Source organism: Oncorhynchus nerka, linkage group LG4, assembly GCF_034236695.1.
Source record: "Oncorhynchus nerka isolate Pitt River linkage group LG4, Oner_Uvic_2.0, whole genome shotgun sequence".
Classification (NCBI taxonomy): domain Eukaryota; kingdom Metazoa; phylum Chordata; class Actinopteri; order Salmoniformes; family Salmonidae; genus Oncorhynchus; species Oncorhynchus nerka.
In genome coordinates, this window is record NC_088399.1 from 78966034 (window position 1) to 78989932 (window position 23899).

General features: G+C 44.2%; 1 protein-coding gene across 1 annotated transcript in view; it reads left to right on the forward strand.

Moving 5' to 3' along the window:
* Positions 1-3976: 3976 nt before the first annotated feature.
* The window catches only part of LOC115128653 (collagen alpha-2(VIII) chain-like), a 113805-nt gene continuing 93882 nt past the window's right edge, over positions 3977-23899 (forward strand). The window contains exon 1 of the mRNA XM_029658712.2: positions 3977-4641. The gene's annotated coding sequence lies outside the window, so the exon portion shown is untranslated. The remainder of the gene's footprint in view (positions 4642-23899) is intronic.

Below are 23899 nucleotides of genomic sequence, written 5' to 3' on the forward strand. Positions count from 1 at the left end.
CTACGGCCTCTCACAGACCTTAGTCACGGTGCTTATTTTTCTGAGATTATTCAATTTAACGTGACCAATAATGAACAAACAGTTTTTTTGTTCCAACTTTGTCATAGGTTGTGTCCCAAATGGCACAGAGGCCTGGTCAAAAGTAGATGACAACATAGAAAATATGGTACCGTCTGGGATACTTCAATGGCCCTTTTATAGCCCTCCTTAAGACCCTTTTATAGCACTCCTTAAGACCCTTTTATAGCACTCCTTAAGACCCTTTTATAGCCCTCCTTAAGACCCTTTTATAGCACTCCTTAAGACCCTTTTATAGCACTCCTTAAGACCCTTTTATAGCCCTCCTTAAGACCCTTTTATAGCACTCCTTAAGACCCTTTTATAGCACTCCTTAAGACCCTTTTATAGCACTCCTTAAGACCTTAAGACCCTTTTATAGCACTCCTTAAGACCCTTTTATAGCACTCCTTAAGACCCTTTTATAGCACTCCTTAAGACCCTTTTATAGCACTCCTTAAGACCCTTTTATAGCACTCCTTAAGACCCTTTTATAGCACTCCTTAAGACCCTTTTATAGCCCTCCTTAAGACCCTTTTATAGCCCTCCTTAAGACCCTTTTATAGCACTCCTTAAGACCCTTTTATAGCACTCCTTAAGACCCTTTTATAGCACTCCTTAAGACCCTTTTATAGCCCTCCTTAAGACCCTTTTATAGCACTCCTTAAGACCCTTTTATAGCACTCCTTAAGACCCTTTTATAGCCCTCCTTAAGACCCTTTTATAGCACTCCTTAAGACCCTTTTATAGCACTCTTAAGACCCTTTTATAGACCCTTTTATAGCACTCCTTAAGACCCTTTTATAGCCCTCCTTAAGACCCTTTTATAGCACTCCTTAAGACCCTTTTATAGCACTCATTAAGACCCTTTTATAGCACTCCTTAAGACCCTTTTATAGCACTCCTTCCTTAAGACCCTTTTATAGCACTCCTTAAGACCCTTTTATAGCACTCCTTAAGACCCATTTTATAGCACTCCTTAAGACCCTTTTATAGCCCTCCTTAAGACCCTTTTATAGCACTCCTTAAGACCCTTTTATAGCACTCCTTAAGACCCTTTTATAGCACTCCTTAAGACCCTTTTATAAGACCCTTTTATAGCACTAAGACCCTTTTATAGCCTCCTTAAGACCCTTTTATAGCACTCCTTAAGACCCTTTTATAGCACTCCTTAAGACCATTTTACAGCCCTCCTTAAGACCCTTTTATAGCCCTCCTTAAGACCCTTTTATAGCACTCCTTAAGACCCTTTTATAGCACTCCTTAAGACCCTTTTATAGCACTCCTTAAGATCCTTTTATAGCCCTCCTTAAGACCCTTTTATAGCACTCCTTAAGACCCTTTTATAGCACTCCTTAAGACCCTTTTATAGCACTCCTTAAGACCCTTTTATAGCACTCCTTAAGATCCTTTAGAGCAGTAAAATCATCTTTAGAAAATTTCAAATACTGTAATAAATTATTTATTCGTTTTTTTGTGATTTTCCATTCCTCCATCGCATGTTTTATCTCTTTGTCGTAGAAAATTGCCATTCCTGATGAAACGGGAGAGAGAAACACACATAAAGCCCCATTAGACACGGAAGCCTAACTGATGCTCTTCAAAGACTGGGCTCCCATTGAAACTAGTGATCACTACCCAAATATGCTTTACCTGAAAAGCAATCCTAGTCAACATACAAGGGGAAGGGAGAGTTCAGCACAACCTTTTCCTTTTAATAGAGAGATTAGACGGTGGTAGAGGGAGATTTATTAGAAAAACAAAATGACAGTTCAATGAATGGCAACGTGATGACAGACAGTCTATGGTCTGGGTTTGAACTCTGCATGTTGACATTTTTGGAAAAGAAAAAAGAAAAGAAAAAGAACACCTCACAGTAAGAATAGGTATGACATATTCTCTTTCTCACTAAGTGTATATTTGTCATGTATGTTTCTCGCTCTCTGTCTCAGTCTCTCTCTCTATCTCTATCTCTCTCTCTCGAACAAAATCCCCTCTTTTCCTATCTGATATCAGATATGATATGGTTCAGTCTCAGTAGGTCTCTCAGGAAGAGATTTCCTCGTCCAAACGCAGACCTGGCCTGAGTCCGGAATGGTACCCTATCCCTTTATAGTTCACTACTTTTTATGTATTTTTATTTATTTATTGAAATTTTTTACCCCTTTTTCTTCCCAATTTCGTGGTATCCAATTGTTTAGTAGCTATTATCTTGTCTCATCGCTACAGCTCCCGTACGGGCTCGGGAGAGACGAAGGTTGAAAGTCATGTGTCCTCCGACACACAACCCAACCAAGCCGCACTGCTTCTTAACACAGCGCGCATCCAACCCGGAATCCAGCCGCACAAATGTGTCGGAGGAAACACCGTGCACCTGGCAACCTTGATTAGAACGCACTGCGCCCGGCCTGCCACAGGAGTCGCTGGTGCGCGATGAGACAAGGATTTCCCTCTTTGCCAAACCCTCCCTAACCCGGACGATGCTAGGCCAAATGTGCGTCGAACCCAGAGTCCCTGGTGGCCCAGCTGGCGCTGCAGTACAGCGCCCTTAACCACTGCGCCACCCGGGAGGCCCTATAGTTCACTACTTTTGACCAGATAGGCCCTGGTCAAAAATAAGTGCACCATGTAAGAAATAGGGTAGAATTTGGGATGCATCCAGAGTCAGGCTTCAAGGTCCACTACCATAACACACAGCCAACACACAGATGAACAATTAGCTCTGAATGCTAACCCTAAGTAGAACACACTCTGAATAGTAAGCCTCTGTTTGATGTGTTGAGTCAAGTCATAATTCACCCTGAATAGTTAGCCACTATTCCATTAGCAATTAGCTACTCAGGGATGCAGATATGCAGTTAGTTTCAGTTCAATTAGCCTTGAATGGTTAGCGTCAGCATGATTAGCAATTAGCCACAGTGTGATAAGCAACTATGCCAGTAGTCCAATAGCCCACATTCAAATATCCTGGAATGATTAGCCTAGCCGGAGAGCTTTTATTATTGAATGGTTAGCAATTAGCCTAAAATTGCTGCATGATTACCCCCCTTATTACTTACGGAAATGTTTTTCCACTTGTATGTGAATGTACCTAATGTAACTTGCATGACACACACCCAGAAATTAGGGCCCTGTGTTTTGTGCAATTATGTGACATGCCTGGCTTTTAAATATTTTCCAGAAATCACGGTTGGAAGATTTGTGAAATGAGGAGGGAATAAGAAGGAAATCCGGGATCTTGGAAAACCTGACATTTTGGGAAAAGTATGGACTTTTGTAACCCTACACCTGATTCAACTACTTGACTAATATTGGTCTTTGACCTAAGCTAATATAGACCAAAAGTGAAGAGAAAGATTGTTTGAGGTGAGTGGAAAGCTGTTGAGCGTGAAACCTCTATGGCAACTCTCCAGTAAGTGTGTGTGTGTGTGTGTGTGTGTGTGTGTGTGTGTGTGTGTGTGTGTGTGTGTTGTGTAGCCTCGTGTTTGCCTGCCTGTATTTCTATCCAAAGTGGGAAAACAAGAACTTGAATAGTGAGGGAGAAAGGGCTGGGATCTTTCTCTGAAGGAGAGAGGGAGGCAGGGAGGGAGGGAGGGAGGGTAAATAAAGGGGGCAATAGAAGCTACCAATCCCTCCCCCTCCCTCCCCTCCCTCCCTCCCTCCCTCCCTCCCTCCCTCCCTCTACCCCACCCCTCTCTGTGCTGCTACCCCATCCTGCCCACTCCCCTTCTCCGTCCTACCTCACTCTATCCACCCTCACACACTTGTCTTTTGTGTGGCAGGGAACCCAAGGAACAATCCTGACTCTCTTTTCCCAAAATAAGCCTGAAGTGAGAGAGGGAGCGCAGAGTAAATCTAGGGTGAGGAGATTGGACCTGGGAGGTGCACAGCCCCTAGTTATAAGCTGTGGGAGTGGGAGTGCACTGCACTTACCTCTCAGCCAAGCCAACTAGAATAGCCTGCCTGCCTGTACTGCCTACCTGCCTGCATGTACTGCTTGTCTCTCTACTCTCTCTCCCGCTCGCTCTCTCTCTCTCTCTCTCCTTCCCTCCTACTTTCCACCCCGGAGTGTGAGAGCGCTGAGATTCAGAAGGTGCGCCTCAGATCCACTTTTAGTCAGCCTGAAGACGGCATAGACGTTTTCCCCTCCTCTCTCGCACTCACTCTGTCCCTCTCTCAGAGTCTCTCTCTCTCACTCGCTCATTTTCTGCAGAAGCACATGGACTAAATTTCCTCCAGAAAGACAGAGAAAGAACCAAAAGAAAAATACAATTTGTTCCACCTGCAGTTGGTGAAAATATTCTTTTTTTTCTGTTGTTGTTGTAGTCCCCCCTCCCTTCCTCTGCACATGTAAACTAACTCAGCTTTAAAACCAGAGGCATTTCTACGTTTTTATTTATTTTTTATTCATTTTTTTGTTGTTGATATTGACTGATCTGATACCATCCCAATTTCTCCGGGAGACATGAGTGGCTGAAGGAGGAGAGGAGCCAGAGGACCCACCTGAAATTACCACCTCACTGACACCCACACACATCACATTCCTCCATCTAACCTTCAACGCTCGGTGGAGAGAAACGCAAGGTAAGCCCCCCGCGTCCTCTTCCCTCCTTACGTGTCCCTCCATTTCCTCTCATCCCTCCATCCTGTCATCCCTTGCTTTTTCCTTATATCACATTTCGCAGCAGGGCAGGGAGCGAGAGACCCGTGAGCCAAAGGCAACAGAAAAGGCAGAAAGAAAAACACATGGAGCAATAACTCAGTCATGGGACCTGCATAATACTCTGTGGTGCTGAGCTAAAGCGCTAGCAAAAGGCAGGAGTTTATGCCTTTAAGATGAGAAACTACCAATGCAACTCTTGTACCCAATTATCTCCCTGTATGTCACATTTGTATTCCATCAACTGTTATAGTAATAATATTAGCAATTTCATTATTACGCGTCATTATGGTTCCTCGTAGCGTGACTTTCAGGCATCCTGCTCTCTCTCTCTCTTCCGCTCTTTCTATCTTTCTTTCTTTCTCTCGTTCTCTCATTCATGCAGCTGTTTATTTATTAGCATGATTGTGTGCACGAATGTCTGTGTATGTATATATGTGTGACTGTGTATGTGAGTGTGCGTTAGTTCCATGAACATGTAAGGACGGCCAGTTGGTCTCTCACAGCGACACAGGTTTCCTTCATATGAGGTGGGAGGGTGTGTCTCTGTCTCTGCCTTCTCATTGGTGGATTTTCCCAAGACAAGTTGAAGACAAAGTGTTGAATAATGTCTACACCTGTATGTTGAGCTCCACTCTTAGAAAAAAAAAAGATGTCTCAAACCTAAATTCTGTCAGCATAGGAAAACCCTTCGAATAACCCTATTTGGTTCCAGGTAGAATCCTTTTTGGTTCCCTCTGTGGAAAGGGTTCTACATGGAACCCAAAAGTGTTCTACCTGGAGCCAAAAACGGTTCCCCTATGGGGAAAGCTGTGGAACCTTTTTGGAACCCTTTTTTCTAAGAGTGTATTGTCTATATGGCACACGTGTGTTGTATTTGTTTTGTCTTAGTTCACTGCCGGTGAATAAGATGAGTGTTACTGCTGTAAAGAGGGATGCAACTTTTGTTATATTTGTCGTCTACCCTCTTTTCCCCGTCTTTGTCCTCTACTCTCCTCTCCTGGCTGGCTCGCTATTGTAGCCCCCCTCGTCCACGTTCCGTCTGCTCTCCTTCTGTTCCCCCATCCCTCTCTCTCTCTTTCCCTCTCTCTCTATCTCTCTCTCTCTCTCTCGCTCTCTCTTTTGCTGTCTCTCTCTCTCTCTCTTTCCCTCTCTCTCTTCTCTCTCTCTCTCTCTCTCTCTCTCTCTCTCTCTCTCTCTCTCTCTTGGTGCGCTGCGAAGCTCCTGGCATGCAGGATTACATTCCTCAGAAACGACATCCCTCCATCACTGAGAAGGAGGAATATTCAGGACTCTGAGTCATACAGCGGGCAATGTGACAGACTCTGAGAGATAGAAAGAGAACGACAGAGAGAGAGAAAGAGAAAAACAGAGGAGCATAAAGTGCGAAATAGACAGCAAGAGGGAAAGACAGAGAAATAGAGAGGGAGAGAGAGAGAGAGAGAGAGAGAGAGAGAGAGAGAGAGAGAGAGAGAGAGAGAGGAAATTGGGGAGATAAAAGAGAGGGGAAAAGGAGAGAGGGTCAGAAAGGAACAGCAAAAATGCTTTCATAACACATGCCGTGAAATAGGATTCGAGGAAAAAAGCAAATGCTGCTGTACACTGTAGCAACAGTCTAGCATAAGAACAGAACCTATGAGAGAGAGAGAGAGAGAGAGAGAGAGAGAGAGAGAGAAATAAACAATAAAATGAACAGTAAACATTACACTCACAGAAGTTACAAAAGAATAAAGACATTACAAATGTCATATTATGTGCAAATAGTTCAAGTACAAAAGGGAAAATAAATAAACATAAATATGGGTTGTATTTACAATGGTGTTTGTTCTTCACTGGTTTCCCTTTTGTTGCTGCTGTGATGGCACACTGTGATATTTCACCCAGTAGATATGGGAGTTTATCAAAATCGGGTTTGTTTTTTGAATTCTTTGTGGATCTGTGTAATCTGAGGGAAAGATGTGTCTCTACTATGGCCATACATTTGTCAGGAGGTTAGGAAGTGCAGCTCAGTTTCCACCTCATTTTGTGGGCAGTGAGCAGATAGCCTGTCTTCTCTTGAGAGCCAGGTCTGCCTATGGTGGCCTTTCTCAAAAGCAAGGCTATGCTCTCTGAGTCTGTACATAGTCAAAGCTTTCTTTAAGTTTGAGTTAGTCACAGTGGTCAGGTATTCTGCCACTGTGTACTCTCTGTTTAGGGCCAAATAGCATTCTAGTCTGCTCTGTTTTTTGTTAATTACTTGACATGTTGGAAGAATTATCTTTTTGTTTTCTCATGATTTGGTTGGATCTAATTGTGTTGCTCTGTGGTGTCTGTTTGTGTTTGTGAACAGAGCCTCAGGACCAGCTTGCTTTGGGGACTCTTCTCTAGGCTTATCTCTCTGTAGTTGATGGCTTTGCTATCTCTCTCTCTCTCTCTCTCTCTCTCTCTTCTCTCTGTCTCTCTGTCTCTCCCTCCCGCTCTCTCTCTCTACCTCGCTCTCTCTCTGTCTCTCTCTCTCCCTCTTGCTCTCTCTCCCTCTCTCTCTCTAAGTCGCTCGCTCTCTCTCTCTCTCTCCCTCTGTCTCTCTCTCTAACTCACTCTCTCTCTCTACCTCTCTCTGTCTCTCTCTCTAAGTCGCTCGCTCTCTCTCTCTCTCTCTCTCTCTCTCTCTCTCTCTCTCTCTCTCTCTCTCCCTCTCGCTCTGTATCCCCCCTCTCTCTCGCCCTCTCTCTCTCTCTATCTCTCTCTACCTCGCTCTCTCTCTCTCTCTCTCTCTCTCTCTCTCTCTCTCTCTCTCTCTACCTCGCTCTCTCTCTCTACCTCGCTCTCTCTCTCTCTACCTCGCTCTCTCTCTCTAACTCTCTCTCTCTACCTCGCTCTCTCTACCTCACTCTCTCTCTCTCTCTCTACCTCACTCTCTCTCTCTCTCTAAAAACATTTGGCAGCATCCTCCACCTTCACTGGCCCGCGTCAATAGTGCAGGTTGCATATACAGTATACCTGTGTGTGTGTGTGTGTGTGTTTGCGCGTGTGTGTGTGTTACACAATCTGCCATGAAAATAAACGAACGATAGACATACACACACACACACTTGTGAACTCTCTCTTTGACGGAAGAGAAATCGGAGGATGGGTAAGGTGGACAAAGTGTTACAGGGAACGGCAGTGTGAATTGACTACACACACACGCATGCACGGTCTGGGACAGGTAGCACGTCCGGCGAACAGGTCAGGGTTCCACTGAAACTGGAGCAGCAGCACGGCCAGGTGGACTGGGGACAGCAAGGAGTCATAAAGTAGTCATCATCAACTACCTCTTTCCCTACTGTTTTTATTTATTTATTTATTTATTTTGCTCCTTTGCACCCCATTATTTCTAGCTTTACTTTGTACATTCTTCCACTGCAAATCTACCATTCCAGTGTTTTACCTGCTATATTGTAATTACTTCGCCACCATGGCCTTTTTTTTGCCTTTACCTCCCTTAACTCACCTCATTTGCTCACATTGTATATAGACTTATTTTTCTACTGTATTATTGACTGTATGTTTGTTTTACTCCATGCGTAACTCTGTGTTGTTGTATGTGTCGAACTGATTTGCTTTATCTTGGCCAGGTCGCAATTGTAAATAAGAACTTGTTCTCAACTTGCCTACCTGGTTAAATAAAGGTGAAATAAAAATAAATAAATAAAAATGCCAGGTAGTCCTGAGGCATGATCCTAGGGCTCAGGTCCTCCGAGAGGAGAGAAAGAAAGAAAGAAAGAGAGAAAGAGAGAATTAGAGCATACTTAAATTCACACAGGACAACAGATAGGACAGGAGAAATACTCCAGATATAACAGACTGACCCTAGCCCCCCGACACATAAACTACTGCAGCATAAATACTGGAGGCTGAGACAGGAGGGGTCAGGAGACACTGTGGCCCCATCCGATGATACCCCCAGACAGGGCCAAACAGGCAGGATATAACTCTTTGCATATAACACTTTGCCAAAGCACAGCCCCCACACCACTAGAGGGATATCTTCAACCACCAACTTACCATCCTGAGAAAAGTCCGAGTATAGCCCACAAAGATCTCCGCCACGGCACATCCCATGGGGGGGCGCCAACCCAGACAGGAAGACCACAATCTTTTCCACTACCACTCCATTCCATGCTCTTTTGAGCTCTATATCTTATGCTGTGCCAAACTGCCACCCTCTCCCCAGGCACGCGAACAGGCCATAATAGCAACACCATGCCATGTCCATGGCAACCCAATACCGCTGCAAAAAATGCTCTGGTCTCTCTCTGGTCTCTCTTGGGTTTTACGGTGCCATTTGGCTCCGGTGTGTGTGTCTGTATGTGTCTACGTGTGTGTGTGTACGTGTGTGTGTGTGTACGTGTGTGTGTGTACGTGTGTGTGGCACATTACTTTACTGCGACTGACAGACTCCAACAACTCTATCCACTGACTGCTTTTGATATAAAGACCCAGCGGTGCCCAACATCGCTCACACAGCGGTCACGCTGAATACACAAAAACAACACACACACATGCACGTAGACACAGGCACACAGACACACACACTCCTCAAAGTCCTCCAAGCCACACAAAGACACTACATTCACTAACATATTAAACATACACACTACTTTCCTCTGCCAGACTGCCCGCTTGCCTGGTTCTGGGCGATTCACGCCCCACTGAAGTCAGTTTATAAGCCGTAACGTGTTGAAGTTCCGTCTGTTCAAGGGAGACTTTCGAAACACAGTCAGCTTTCCATTTGTTCCCCCTTTCTATTCTATTAGGATAACTGAAGTTCTCTTTTCAGCCTCCAAACCCATAACTCTGGAACCAAACTAGACCTGCAGGCACTTTGGCTTGATTTACTACACCAGGGATAGACAGAACGAGACAAAGAAAGAGAAAAAAGGAATCCAATTCCATTATTGGTGTTTTTTTTCTTCATTCAGATGATAATGGCTTACTGTAGATTTAAATCCCTGACTGGGTCTCTCTGCAGAATGAGAGCGGAGGAGAACGACTTCAAATCCATTTAACATGCTCCAGCAGTGAGCACCTTAGAGACAGGAGGAGGATGCACGCACGCACGCACGCACGCACGCACGCACGCACGCACGCACGCACGCACGCACGCACGCACGCACGCACGCACGCACGCACGCACGCACGCACGCACGCACGCACGCACGCACGCACGCACGCACACACACACACACACACACACACACACACACACACACAGTGGAGATGTGAGAGCACGTGGGAAAGGTTGGACACACCAACAACGAGGACTGGTGCGTCTCAGTGGAGATGTGAGAGCACGTGGGAAAGGTTGGACACACCAACAACGAGGACTGGTGCGTCTCAGTGGAGATGTGAGAGCACGTGGGAAAGGTTGGACACACCAACAGGGGGTTTGAACATTACAAGACTGTAGGCCGCGATTCAAAATCATGAGCTTCTCTGTAGAGGTAGACAGACAGCGGAACAGCATTGTAGGACAGAGAGAGAGAGAGAGAGACAGGGAAGGAGGGAGAGAGGGAGAGAGAGAGAGAGAGAGAGGGAAGGAGGGAGAGAGGGAGAGAGGGAGAGAGAGAGAGAGAGAGAGAGAGAGAGAGAGAGAGAGAGATAATAGGAGTATATGCTCATAGCATTATTCTTCCTTCTTCTCTCATTCCTCCATTCTCTGTTCCACTCTGACTTTCTTTCACATTCACGCACAAACACACATTCACACATTCACACAATGGCACATTTCAAGCATCAAATCAACTGGGCACCCCATTCAGGTTTGGATGTCTTTTGCAGTAGGAGCATATAGCCACCACCAGAGGGCATGATTTGTAACATGGTGCTACCTCATACAGAGTCAGGGAGGCATGACAAAAAACTGACACTACACACACACACTACACACACACACACACACACACACACACACACACACACACACACAGAAAAATACATTTTGAAAAATAACATTTATTTAATTTAAATAACTATTTATTTGTTGATGTGTTTTGTGTGGGCATATGTTTCTGCATTTGAGTATGTGTGAAACCCTCTCGGTCAGAATTGTGTGTGTGTCTCCATCAGTCTCAGATTTGTGCCGCTGTCTCAGGAAATGAAGGAGAATGTTACTCCCATGGAAAAGGAAATACCCACTCTCTTACCTTCCCTTGGAAAGGACACACACACGCGCGCGCGCACACACGCACGCACCCACGCACGCACGCACGCACACACACACACACACACACACACACACACACACACACACACACACACACACACACACACACACACACACACAGAAGTGTTTTTAGAGGGAGAGGGCAAAAGAGAGAGAGACAGAGCATGAGAGAGCGAGAGAGAGAGAGAGAGAGGCAGAGAGAGAGAGGGGGGGGAGAGAGAGGGGGAGAGAGCGAGAGAGGAGAGAGAGAGAGAGAGAGAGAGAGAGAGAGAGAGAGAGAGAGTGAGAGGAGAGAGAGAGAGGGAGAGAGAGTCAGGAGAGAGACACACACAGTATAATTCAATATAGATCCATAAGTCCAGTAAATAACAGTGCTAAAGTGCGTCTGTAAATCATGGCCCCCTTGTGTGGAGATGAGAGGAGCATCAATCTGAGTGTTGGCATAAAGCTGAGCTCATGGAACAACATTCTCCAGAGGGAGGAGAGGGAGTCAAAACAAACACATGGGGTCTCCTCCTCTCAATCACTTTCTAGCTCCATTTGGCTGTCCTACTCTTATCCGCTCTTTCTCCTTTTCTTTGTCATGTAACTGTTGAAAAATCTTAGCCGATTAAAGCTTTCTCTTTATTTAGTGATATCTCTCTCTTTATTTAGTGATATCTCTCTCTTTATTTAATGATCTCTCTCTCTCTCTTTATTTAATGATCTCTCTCTCTCTTTATTTAATGATCTATCTCTCTCTTTATTTAATGATCTCTCTCTCTCTCTTTATTTAATGATCTCTCTCTCTCTTTATTTAGTGATATCTCTCTCTTTATTTAATGATCTCTCTCTCTCTCTTTATTTAATGATCTCTCTCTCTCTTTATTTAATGATCTCTCTCTCTCTTTATTTAATGATCTCTCTCTCTCTCTTTATTTAATGATCTCTCTCTCTCTTTATTTAGTGATCTCTCTCTCTCTCTTTATTTAATGATCTCTCTCTCTCTTTATTTAATGATCTCTCTCTCTCTCTTTATTTAATGATCTCTCTCTCTCTCTTTATTTAATGATCTCTCTCTCTCTTTATTTAGTGATCTCTCTCTCTCTCTTCATTTAGTGATCTCTCTCTCTCTCTTCATTTAGTGATATCTCTTTATCTTCATTTAGTGATCTCTCTCTTTATTAAGTGTTCTTTCTCTCTTTGTTTAGTGATCTCTCTTTATCTTCATTTAGTGATCTCTCTCTTTCTTTAGTGATCTCTCTTTATCTTCATTTAGTGATCTCTCTCTTTATTTAGTGTTCTCTCTTTGTCTTTCTGTATTTCTCTCCCTGTCCCTCTCTCTCCTGCTCTCCCTTTCTTTCTCCGTTTCTCTCTCTCGTAACTGTGGCTGGACGGAGGAGAGTTTTTCCGTTCCGTTGGCAGGAGAAAGAGAAGGAGAGATGGAGAGAGAGAGAGAGACAGAGAGAGAGATAGTGAGAGATAAAGAGAGAGATTGGGAGGCTTGACAAAGTGGTGTTGTTATTTTCCCTCTGACTGTCCATTGACTCTGTCAGCAGCCTCTTGGACTGCTTCCCAAATGACACCCAATTCGTTATTTACTGCACTACTTTTGACCAGGGTACATAGGGTTCTGATCAACAGTAGTACCATTTTTAGGAAATAGGAGGCAATTTGGGACACGACCCAGGGCTTCAAACATGCCTGACAACATACCCAGCAGCACAATCAAACACCTCTTATCTAGCAGCACACACTTATAGCCTGGGCTCAGAGAGAAAGGAGAGAGGGATGGTAGAGGGTAGATGGAGGAATAGGGGTGGGAGTTGAGGGAGTTAAGGATGAGGGTGGCGTGTGGGGTACAGCATACTTATGAGAATGGTCATTCACTTATCCATCAATCCCCTACATCCATCCTGAGTGGCGTAGCGGTCTAAGGCACTGCATCTCAGTGCAAGAGGTGTCACTGCAGTCCCTGGTTCGTAATCCAGACTGGATCATATGGCAGTGCACAATTGGCCCAGCATCGTCCGGGTTTAGCCGGGGTAGGCCGTCATTGTAAATAAGAATTTGTTCTTAACTGACTTTCCTAGTTCAATAAAAAAATATATATATGTATCTAAGCAATAAGGCCCGGGGGGGTGTGGTATATGGCCAATATACTGTGGATAAGGGCTGTTCTTCGGCATGATGCAGTTGCTATTATAAACTGGTTACCAACTTAACTGGAGTAGTAAAAATATATGTTTTGTCATACAATCTGATCTACCACGGCTGTCAGCCAATCAGGATTCAGGTCTCAAACCACTCAGTTTATAATTTAATTTATACAATCTTCCACTGTCTTGTGCGGATGTCACTGAACTCTCAATGCCCTGTAATAAAGAAACATGTTAATCTTGAAGAGGTCCAATGTTCCGTCCTATTGGCCACTTGACCGTCTTTATTTTTTACCTTTATTTAACCAGGCAAGTCAGTTAAGAACAAATTCTTATTAACGGTGGGTTAAGTGCCTGTTCAGGGGCAGAACGACAGATTTGTACCTTGTCAGCTCGGGGATTTGAATGTGCAACCTTTTGGCTACTAGTCCAACACTCTAACCACTAGGCTACCCTGCCGCTCCTCTCTTCTCAAATTCCGGAGGATACTTTTCATCCAGTTATTGGCTTCAGACAAGACCAAATACAGCTGAAGTCGGAAGTTTACATACACTTAGGTTGGAGTCATTAAAACTCATTTTTCAAACACTCCACACATTTATTGTTAACAAACTATAGTTTTGGCAAGTCGGTTAGGACATCTACTTTGTGCATGGCACAAGTAATTTTTCCAACAATTGTTTGCAGACAGATTATTTTACTTAATATTCACAGTATCACAATTCCAGTGGGTCAGAAGTTTACATACACTATAGACATCATTTGAGTCAATTGGAGGTGCACCTGTGGATGTATTTCAAGTCCGACCTTCAAATTCAGTGCCTCTTTGCTTGACACCATTGGAAAATCAAATGAAATCAGCCAAGATCTCAGAAAATAAATTGTAGACTTCCACAAGGCTGGTTCATCCTTGGGAGTAATTCCCAAATGCCTGAAGGTACCACGTTCATCTGTACAAACAATAGTACGTAAGTATGGACACCATGTGACCACGCAGCCATCATACCACTCAGGAAGGAGAAGCATTCTGTCTCCTAGAGATGAATGTACTTTGGTGCGAAAAGTGCAAATCAATCCGAGAAAAACAGCAAAGTACCTTGTGAAGATGCTGGAGGAAACAGGTACAAAAGTATATATCGACATTCATCAGCAAGGATGAAGCCACTGCTCCAAAACCACCATAAAAAAACAGACTACGGTTTGCAACTGCACATGGGGACAAAGATCATACTTTTTGGAGTAATGTCCTCTGGTCTGATGAAACAAAAATAGAACTGTTTGGCCATAATGACCATCGTTACGTTTCGAGGAAAAAGGGGGAGGCTTGCCAGCCGAAGAACACCATCCCAACCATGAAGCACAGGGGTGGTAGTATCATGTTGTGGGGGTGCATGGCTGCAAGAGGGACTGGTGCACTTCAAAAAATAGATGGCATCATGAGGTGGGGAAATTATGTGGATATATTGAAACAACATCTCAAGACATCTTTCAGGAAGTTAAAGCTTGGTTGCAAATGGATCTTCCAAATGGACAATGACCCCAAGCATACTTCCAAAGTTGTGGCAAAATGGCTTAACTTGTTAGGGCCGTGGTCCCGTGGTGGGAATATCAATCAGCGGAAATGTTCAAGAGCGCCACCTATAGAGGTTGATAAAACTCAAACTTTCATTAAAATGGACATACAATGTACTGAATTAAAGCTACACTCGTTGTGAATCTATCCACCAAGTCAGATTTGTAAAATGCTTTTCGGCGAAAGCATGAGAAGCTATTATCTGATAGCATGCACCCTCAAAATACTGCAACGTCACCTAACACGACAGATTTTGCGGTAGCCGGCGCAAACCAAAACGCAGAAATAAAATATAAAACATTCATTACCTTTGACGAGCTTCTTTCTTGGCACTCCTAGATGTCCCATAACATCATTTAGGGTCTTTTTTCGATTAAATCGGTCCATATATAGCCTAGATATCGATCTATGAATACTGTGTGAACAACAGAAAAAAATAGCTTTTTCTAACGTAACGTCATTTTTTTTAATTAAAAAAGTCGACGATAAACTTTCACAAAACACTTCGAAATACTTTTGTAATGCAACTTTAGGTATTAGTACACGTTAATAAGCGATAAAATTTATCAGGAGGCGATGTAAATTCGATAGGTGTCAGTCTTGAAAACATGTCAGGAGAAATCTCAACCAAAACATCCGGTCAGAGACCGAAGGGAATCGGTTCCCTTGTGTGGGTTTGACCAAGAATCAAAGCCGAATCAAATGACAAGACTCTAGACATCGTGTGGAAGCTGTAGGTACTGCAACCTAAGCCTCATTTATTCCGGTTCACCTTTATCAATTCCTGGAAGTGGCGCACGGATATTTATTTCCATTTTCAGTGATCAGATTTTCCTGCACTTTTCGATGAAACGCACGTTCTGTTATAGTCACAGCCGTGATTTAAACAGTTTTAGAAACGTCTGAGTGTTTTCTATCCACACATACTAATCATATGCATATACTATATTCCTGGCATGAATAGCAGGGCGCTGAAATGTTGCGCGATTTTTTACAAAAAGCTGCGAAAATTCGTAACTTCCCTAACAGGTTTTAAGGACAACAAAGTCAAGGTATTGGAGTGGCCATCACAAAGCCCTGACCTCAATCCTATAGAAAATGTGTTGGCAGAACTGAAAAAGCGTGTGCGAGCAAGGAGGCCTACAAACCTGAGTTACACCACCTCTGTCAGGAGGAATGGGACAAAATTCACACAGATTATTGTGGGAAGCTTGTGGAAGGCTACCTGAAACGTTTGACCCAAGGTAAACAATTTAAAGGCAATTCTACCAAATAGTAATTGAGTGTATATTAACTTCTGACCCACTGGGAATGTGATGAAAGAAATAAAAGCTGAAAGAAATCATTCTCTCTACTATTATTCTGACATTTCACATTCTTAAAATAAAGTGGGGATCCCAACTGACCTAAACAGGGCATTTTTACGAGGATTAAATGTCAGGAATTGTGAAAAACTGAGTTTAAATGTAGTTGGCTAAGGTGTATGTAAACTTCCGACTTCAACTGTAAATGTCCCCTATTGGATCAAACAGACAGTGTTTCAGGGCACAGTGTTTTACGTAAAGGCCTAAACCAGGCTCTGTTGCTATAACCAAGGTGTGGACACAAGTCAAGCAATACTTCTAAGGACAATGTGAGGAATTACTATGAGATAGTGGAGTTTTAATACCCAATCTCATGTTTTCCGAAATATTCCACAAGGAACATATTGGGGGGAAAAAAACTGGTTTGTAAAAACCGCAGCGATCGATGTTCAGATTTAACGAGACGAGACATTTAACGTTTCTCCGGAGAAGGGGAGTTTTCTGTGTTTGAATATGTTGCTGTGAGAGTTCCCCGAGTTTCCCAAGTTAGCGTGTGAGGAACTCCTGTGTCTCCTTGTATTTTGGAAAGAGGAGGAAAACAACTCAGGGTTGGAGTTAGGGACGCATATAGGATCTGAGCCATATGGAGGTAGTTAGAACATGGTTGGTTTTAGAGTTTACCTCTACCTGTGTTCAACAACAGAACTGACTGTTGGATAGAGGCAGAACTGAAGGGGGGAAATGGGGGACTGTGATTGATGGGTTTTGCAAGTGTTTTTGTGTGTGCTTGTGTGTGTTCATGAATGTGTATGTGTTCACGCGTGTGTGTGTGTGTATGCCTCTGTTTATTATGTGTATTTGTCTGAATCTGCTGATTCTTATTGCCCCCTTGTTCACTGTCTGGCAGTGAATCCATGGGTGGTTTCCAAGACCGGAGCAACAGAGTCCCGCCAACTCCTAGCAGGGGTCAAGTCCTTTATATAAAACTGAAATTACCCCCCCCACACAGCCCCTATTTGTCTTATTATAGATTTACTACAAAGGCCAAGTTTTTATTCTCTCTATTTCAGATGTGGAGGAAAGAGAGTTCTCTCTCTGATGGATGGGTCAATATTGAATAAGGGTTAGAAATAAGTCTTCTGGGGGCGTTTTAAAATGCCTGAACCATGTGATTGTTATAGTCTGAGCTTGATTTAGCTGTGTGTAGGTGTGTGTGTGAGGAGAAGGAGACTGGGGTCATTGTGGTGTTATGGGTCTCCTTGGAGGGAGGTATTAAAAAGCCTTTCACTCACAGCCCTGGATTTTCAGGGGTAGTAAATGGCTGTTAAGTGCTTGACACACACACACACACACACACACACACACACGCAGGCACACACACACACACACACTTTTTCCTTGCCTGTGGCTGGACTTGGGTCTGTTATAGTCTGTCCTGAAGAGACTAGTGTTATTTTGACGGAAGGGTTTGAAGATGTTTTCATGGAGTGGACACAGATCAGGATTTGTCACCCAACATTGACATCAGAATACCGTAAGAAAGAGAATGAACAACAAGAGATGGAAACACACCGTGTGTTGTCTGACTGGGACCCAAAAGACTGGCTGTTCTTTTTCTTACTTCCAGTTTCTCTTTCTTTTCATTCCACATTTGCCTCAAACTTTATAACTAACAGTAAAAACCATCTTCCACAGCTGCATACAGCAAGCACAAAACATGTCTCCAGGAACTATATTTTTAGTCATGACCAATCACATTGTGCCTTGTTGTCCTCATATTTTCTCTCTGACCCCCCCGGTTGTTGACCTCACCAGGAAACATCTCCGGGTCTGCGTGTTAAATCCCACCCTATTTGATATGATCCCTGGTCAAAAGCAGTGGGATATCTTTTATGGAATAGGGTTCCATTTGAGATGCAGATTCTCTCACAGAAAGATGGTACCACCACATGCCCAGTTGCCCACAGTACACTATGAACCCATTGGTCTGCCCACAAACATTGGCATGCCTGGGCCTCCCAGAGTAAGCATTTGGCTTGGCCAACCATGGAGGCGTGGTTGAAACAGTTGTAGGGGAGGGCTATAACCAGATTCTCTCACAGAAAGATGGTACCACCACATGCCCAGTTGCCCACAGTACACTATGAACCCATTGGTCTGCCCACAGCATCAGATTCTATATAGGTGAAGAAATCCAGACAAACGGACATTTCTATCTGGAACCTATAAGAAGCTATGACATTGACCTTTATAGGACTATGAAGCATAAACTAACTACTCCAATAAGGGTTACAAAGGCTAGGTACAGAGTTCATTGTTCAGTGGTTGGTGTATTGAGAGCTATCTAGCTATTTATCTAGCTGCTATTTCTGATTGTACCAGGCAGGGCATGCTCTCTCTCTCAACTCAGAGGTTACAGAAAGCCCTATCCTGGCGTTAGTTCCTCATCCTCTCTGTTCAGAATGTCAGCACATTGAGCAACATGTGTTTCATAACACTCACTCCATGCCAGACCTGGGTTCAAATTCTATTTAACATTTCTCAAATACTTTGACTGCTTGCTTTACATTTATATTATAGCAGACACTCTTATTCAGAGTGACAGGAGCAAATAGTGCCTTGCTCAAGGGCACATTGACAGATGTTTCACCTAGTTGGCTCTGGGATTCGAGCCAGCAACCTTTCGACCCAACGCTCTTAAACTCTAAGCTACCAGCTACAGGCTTTATTCTGCCTGAAAGGTCAGGTGGACAGGGTTTGCTATTTTGTGACTGTTCTATTGGTCCAAGCAAGAACAGATACGGTATTTACACTGATTTACAATAGTATTTTAATCTACATGTAGGTCTGCCCCGTTCAGACACATTAGGCAATGAGATCTCAAGCCAGTCGTTCAAGGCTTTTTTCTTAATCATTTCCTATAATCAGGAAGAAAAAAAAAACGGTGAGGAGAAAAAAATGTTGTGTTCCCTCCAATTTCTACCTGCCAGGGTGTATGAGCCCTGGTTTCCTGTCCAGACCTGAACGATTGTATGTACTGTATGTGTGTGTGTGCGCGTGTGCCTCCTGTGTGTGTGTGTGTGTGTGTGTGTGTGTGTGTGTGTGTGTGTGTGTGTGTGTGTGTGTGTGTGTGTGTGTGTGTGTGTGTGTGTGTGTGTGTGTGTGTGTGTGTGTGTGTGTGTGTGCGTGCGCGCGTGTGTTTGTGTTTATATGTGTCCGTGCACACGTACGGGTGCATATGTAGCTGTAACATAAGGTTTCTTGTTTCTGTTTATCCCATAACTTAAGCATTCATTGCCTGCTGGAGTCAGGCAGGAGAGATAATGCAGTTTCGCAGTGATCCTAACAAGCGGAATAACTACGTAAAGTAGCTATTTGTTTTGTACATAATAGACAAGAAGGCTTATTGCATAGCTTAGAAATTTTGTAGATAGGAAGTGGAGTATGATTTCACAGCAGACATTGCATTTGTTTATCAGCTAAAATCAATGGAAAACTTCTTCCTCTTCTTTTTGTACGTCTTCATCTTTCTCTCACTTTTGGCTTTCTGATCTCTCTCTCTCTCGCTCTCTCTCTCTCTCTCTCTCTCTCTCTCTCTCTCTCTCTCTCTCTCTCTTTCTGACTCCCTCTCCCTCTCACTCTCTCTTTCTGACTCCCTCTCTCTCCCTCTCTCTCTCTCTCTCTCTCTCTCTCTCTCTCTCTTTCTGACTCCCTCTCTCTCTCTCTCTCTCGCTCTCGCTCTCTCTCGCTCTCTCTCTCTCTCTCTCTCTTTCTGACTCCCTCTCTCTCTCTCTCTCTTTCTGACTCCCTCTCCCTCTCTCTCTCTCTCTCTCTCTCTCTCTCTCAAAGACAATATAAGAGGATATACAGTGCATTCGGAAAGTATTCAGACCCCTTCCCTCTTTCCATATTTTGTTACGTTACAGCCTTATTCTAAAATTGATTAAATTATTTTTCCCCTCATCAAGCAACACACAATAACCCATAATGACAAAGCAAAAACAGGTTTTTAGAAATGTTTGCAAGATTATAAAAAATTAAAAACAGAAATACCTTATTTACATAAGTATTTAGTCCCTTTGCTATGAGACTCGAAATTGAGCTCAGGTCATCCTGAGCTTGATTGAAGTCCCCCTGTGGTAAATTCAATTGACTAGACATGATTTGGAAAGGCACACACTTGTCTATATGAGGTCCCACAGCTGACACTGCACGTCAGAGCAGAAACCAAGCCAAAAGGTTGAAGGAATTGTCCGTAGAGCTTCAAGACAGGATTGTGTCGAGGCACAGATCTGGGAAAGGGTACCTAAAAATGTCTGCAACATTGAGGATCCCCAAGACCACAGTAGCCTCCATCAATCTTAAATGGAAGAAGTTTGGAAGCACAGAGACTCTTCCTAGAGCTGGCTGCCCGGTCAAACTGAGCAATAGGGGTCGAAGGGCCTTGGTCAGGGTGGTGACCAAGGACCCGCAGGTCAATCTGACAGAGCTCCAGAGTTCCTCTGGGGACAGTCGCTTGGAGTTGCCAAAATGCATCTAAAGAACTCTCAGACCATGAGAAACAAGATTCTCTGTTCTGATGAAACCAAGATTGAACTCTTTGGCCTGAATGCCAAGTGTCACGTCTAGAGTAAACCTGGCACCATCCCTACGGTGAAGCATGGTGGTGGCAGCATCATGCTGTGGGGGATGTTTTTCAGCGCCAGGGACTGTGAGTCTAGTCGGGGTCGAGGGAAAGATGAACAGAGCAAAGTTCGGAGAGATCCTTGATGAAAACCTGCTCCAGAGCACTCAGGACCTGACTGGGGTGAAGGTTCACCTTACAACAGGACAATGACCCTAAGCACACAGCCAAGAGTAACCAGGAGTGGCTTCGGGACAAGTCTCTGAATGTCCTTGAGCAGCCAAACTAGAGCCCAGACTTGAACCCGATCGAACTGGAGAGACCTGAAAATACTGCTGCTATGCAGTATATATCCCCATCCAACCTGACACAGCTTGAGAGGATCTGCAGAGAAGAATGGGAGAAACTCGCCTAATACAGTTGTACCAATCGTGTAGCATCATACCCAAGAAGACTCAAGATTTGAATTGCTGCTAAAGGTGCTTTATTAACAAAGTACTGAGTAAAGGGTCTGAATACATATGCAAATGTGATATTTCAGTTTTTTTTATTTTGATACATTTGCTAAAAACCTGTTTTTGCTTTGTCATTATGGGGTATTGTGTATAGATTGATGAGGTGTTGCTGTGAGTATGGATAATCTGGCTTTGGATAAAAGCACCTTGACCTTTCAGTGTGCTGGCACTGGTAAAATGGCACTAGGGATAGAACATACAGACAACCAACACCAGTCAGTCTTAGCCCAGGGTGGCATAGGAAAGAACATACCTACACAGCTTGTGACTGTAACTTAAAAAACAACTGAGGATGTGTCCCAAATGATACCCTATTCCCTACAAAGTACACTTCTTTTAACAAGAGCCGATAGGGCTCTGAGAGGGAATAGGGTGCCATTTGGGAAGCATTCAAAGACTTACATGACCTCGGCAAAACATTCAGAGCTCCTTGGATGATAGATTTAGAGTTAAAAGGGGAGAAATAGAACACGTCTTTCACCGTGCATTAACCATAAGGCCAGGTCGCAAATGCTGCAGCAATCTCTTCGTGGAAGGATGTGGATGTTGGTTGGCCAACGTACACAGCACTTAATTACTCTGAGCTTCGAGTCAGTTACCGCCGTGTTTCATGTGGTTTGCAGATGGTTACACGCTCTCTCTCGCCTTCTTTCCCTCTCGTTCCCTCTTGCTCCCCTTCTTTCCCCCTTGTTCCCTCTCTTGTTTCCTCTCCTTCCTCTTCGAGCCTCCAGCTAAGAGCACTGTTGTGTTTTCGCAGCACTAATACGAACCAGAGAACCGGTGATTTCCGACAATGTTCCACTTTGCAAACCGCCGATCCAAAGAGTAGAACCAACAAGATCCTGTATGAGGCCTGACCAGACCTGGACCCAGGAGCCAAAGAGCTGGGTAGAACCACAGGGAGGAAGCCTTTGTGACATGTGGGTAGTGGGTGTTAGAGATGTAGGTAACCTTAGTTTGGAAAAAGAGGGGTTGCAATGCAGACTGTTATGGAGAGAAAGTGAGGGAAGAAGAGCGAGAGAGTGAGACACAGGGAAAGAAAGAGTGAGAAAGAAAGGAGTCGGCCTGGGTCTGAGTTTGTATAAGCTATGAGGCTGCTTTGATCTGACCAAGGATTTGAAACGGTGTCAACAGAAACATGCAGAGGCCGTCTGTTCGCTCTGAGACGGAGGTTGGTTCACAGTTACAAAGGCCCACCGCCAGCTCGCTACAACCTCTGGGCTTGCAGTGTTTGTTTGTCTTGTCGGAAAGGCCCAGCCGCAAATCTCAGGTTGCACACAAAAAATTAAACCTGTGATTAGTGCAGGTATCACATGAAATAGAAGGTTTTTTAGACCATAGCACTGGGCTATGTCTAGCTAACATTTCATATTAGATCTAGGTTTTTAAGGTAGTCCTATTTCTAGACCCATTCCTCCAAAACAGACAAGCACTCTCTCCCCATATAGATAGAAGTATCTCAGGTCGTATGTGTTTGAGAAGAGGAGGAGGAGATGGGCAATCCCCCTCTCTCACCCCAAAGAAGGATGAGTCTCCCAGGTCTCATATGTTTTAGAAGAGGAGGCAGAAAAAGAGAGAAGGGATTGCCAGATCATTACAGAGAGAGGAAGTGTCTCGGCCATATGACAGACGTCTGATTCAAACCTTATGTTAGTAGACAGGACCCGGAGACACACGCACACGCACGAGCACACACACACACACACGCACGAGCACACACACACACACACACACACACACACACACACACACACACACACACACACACACACACACACACACACACACACACACACACACACACACACACACACACACACACACACACACACACACACACACACACACACACACACACACACACACAGTCCCAGGCCTGTTGTAGCTTTTACAATGTTATTCACATGCACTCACTGCTCCCAGGCCAATGGGCTTTCTGAAAATTCATTCAGGATACGCATTGTTCAGTCGTTGGACACGTGTGTTATTATCACTGCTGTGTACATACCGCCACAAGCAAACACCATGGCGGCACTCAACGCACTGTACAAGATTATTAGCCAGCAAGAATCCCATTTATTGTTGCAGGCTTATAACTGCGAGTGCATGTTGCACATGGCGCCGACAGAGATGGTCGCCTCGCCTCGAGTCCTTAGGAAACTATGCAGTATTTTATTTTTTTATGTATTTTTTCTTACATTTTCCCCCAGGAAATCTTAAGTCTTATTACATACAGCCTGGAATAACTATTGGCTATAAGAGCGACGTCAACTTTCCAACATTATGACCAGGAATATGACTTCCCCGAGCAGATCCTCTGTTTGGACCACCACCCAGGACAATGGATCCCAGAAGCCGACCCAAAACAACGGTACCGCAGAAGGGGCAGACGGAGTGGCCTCCTGGTCAGGCTCTGTAGACATGCAGATCGCCCAACGCTCCTGAGTATACTACTCGCCAATGTCCAGTCTCTTGACAACAAGGTGGAAGAAATTAGGGCAAGGGTTGCCTTCCAGAGGGACATCAGAGATTGTAACATTCTCTGTTTCACGGAAACATGGCTCTCTCGGGATATGTTGTCGGAATCGGTTCAGCCATCGGGCTTCTCCATGCATCGCACTAACAGAGATAAATACCTCTCTGGGAAGAGGAAGGGCGGGGGTGTATGCTTCATGACAACTCCTGGTGTAATCATAACAACATACAGGAACTCAAGTCCTTCTGCTCACCCGACCTAGAATTCCTTACAATCAAATGCCGGCCATAGTACCTCCCAAGAGAATTCTAGTCAGTTATCGTCACAGCTGTGTACATTCCCCCTCAAGCAGACACCACGGTGGC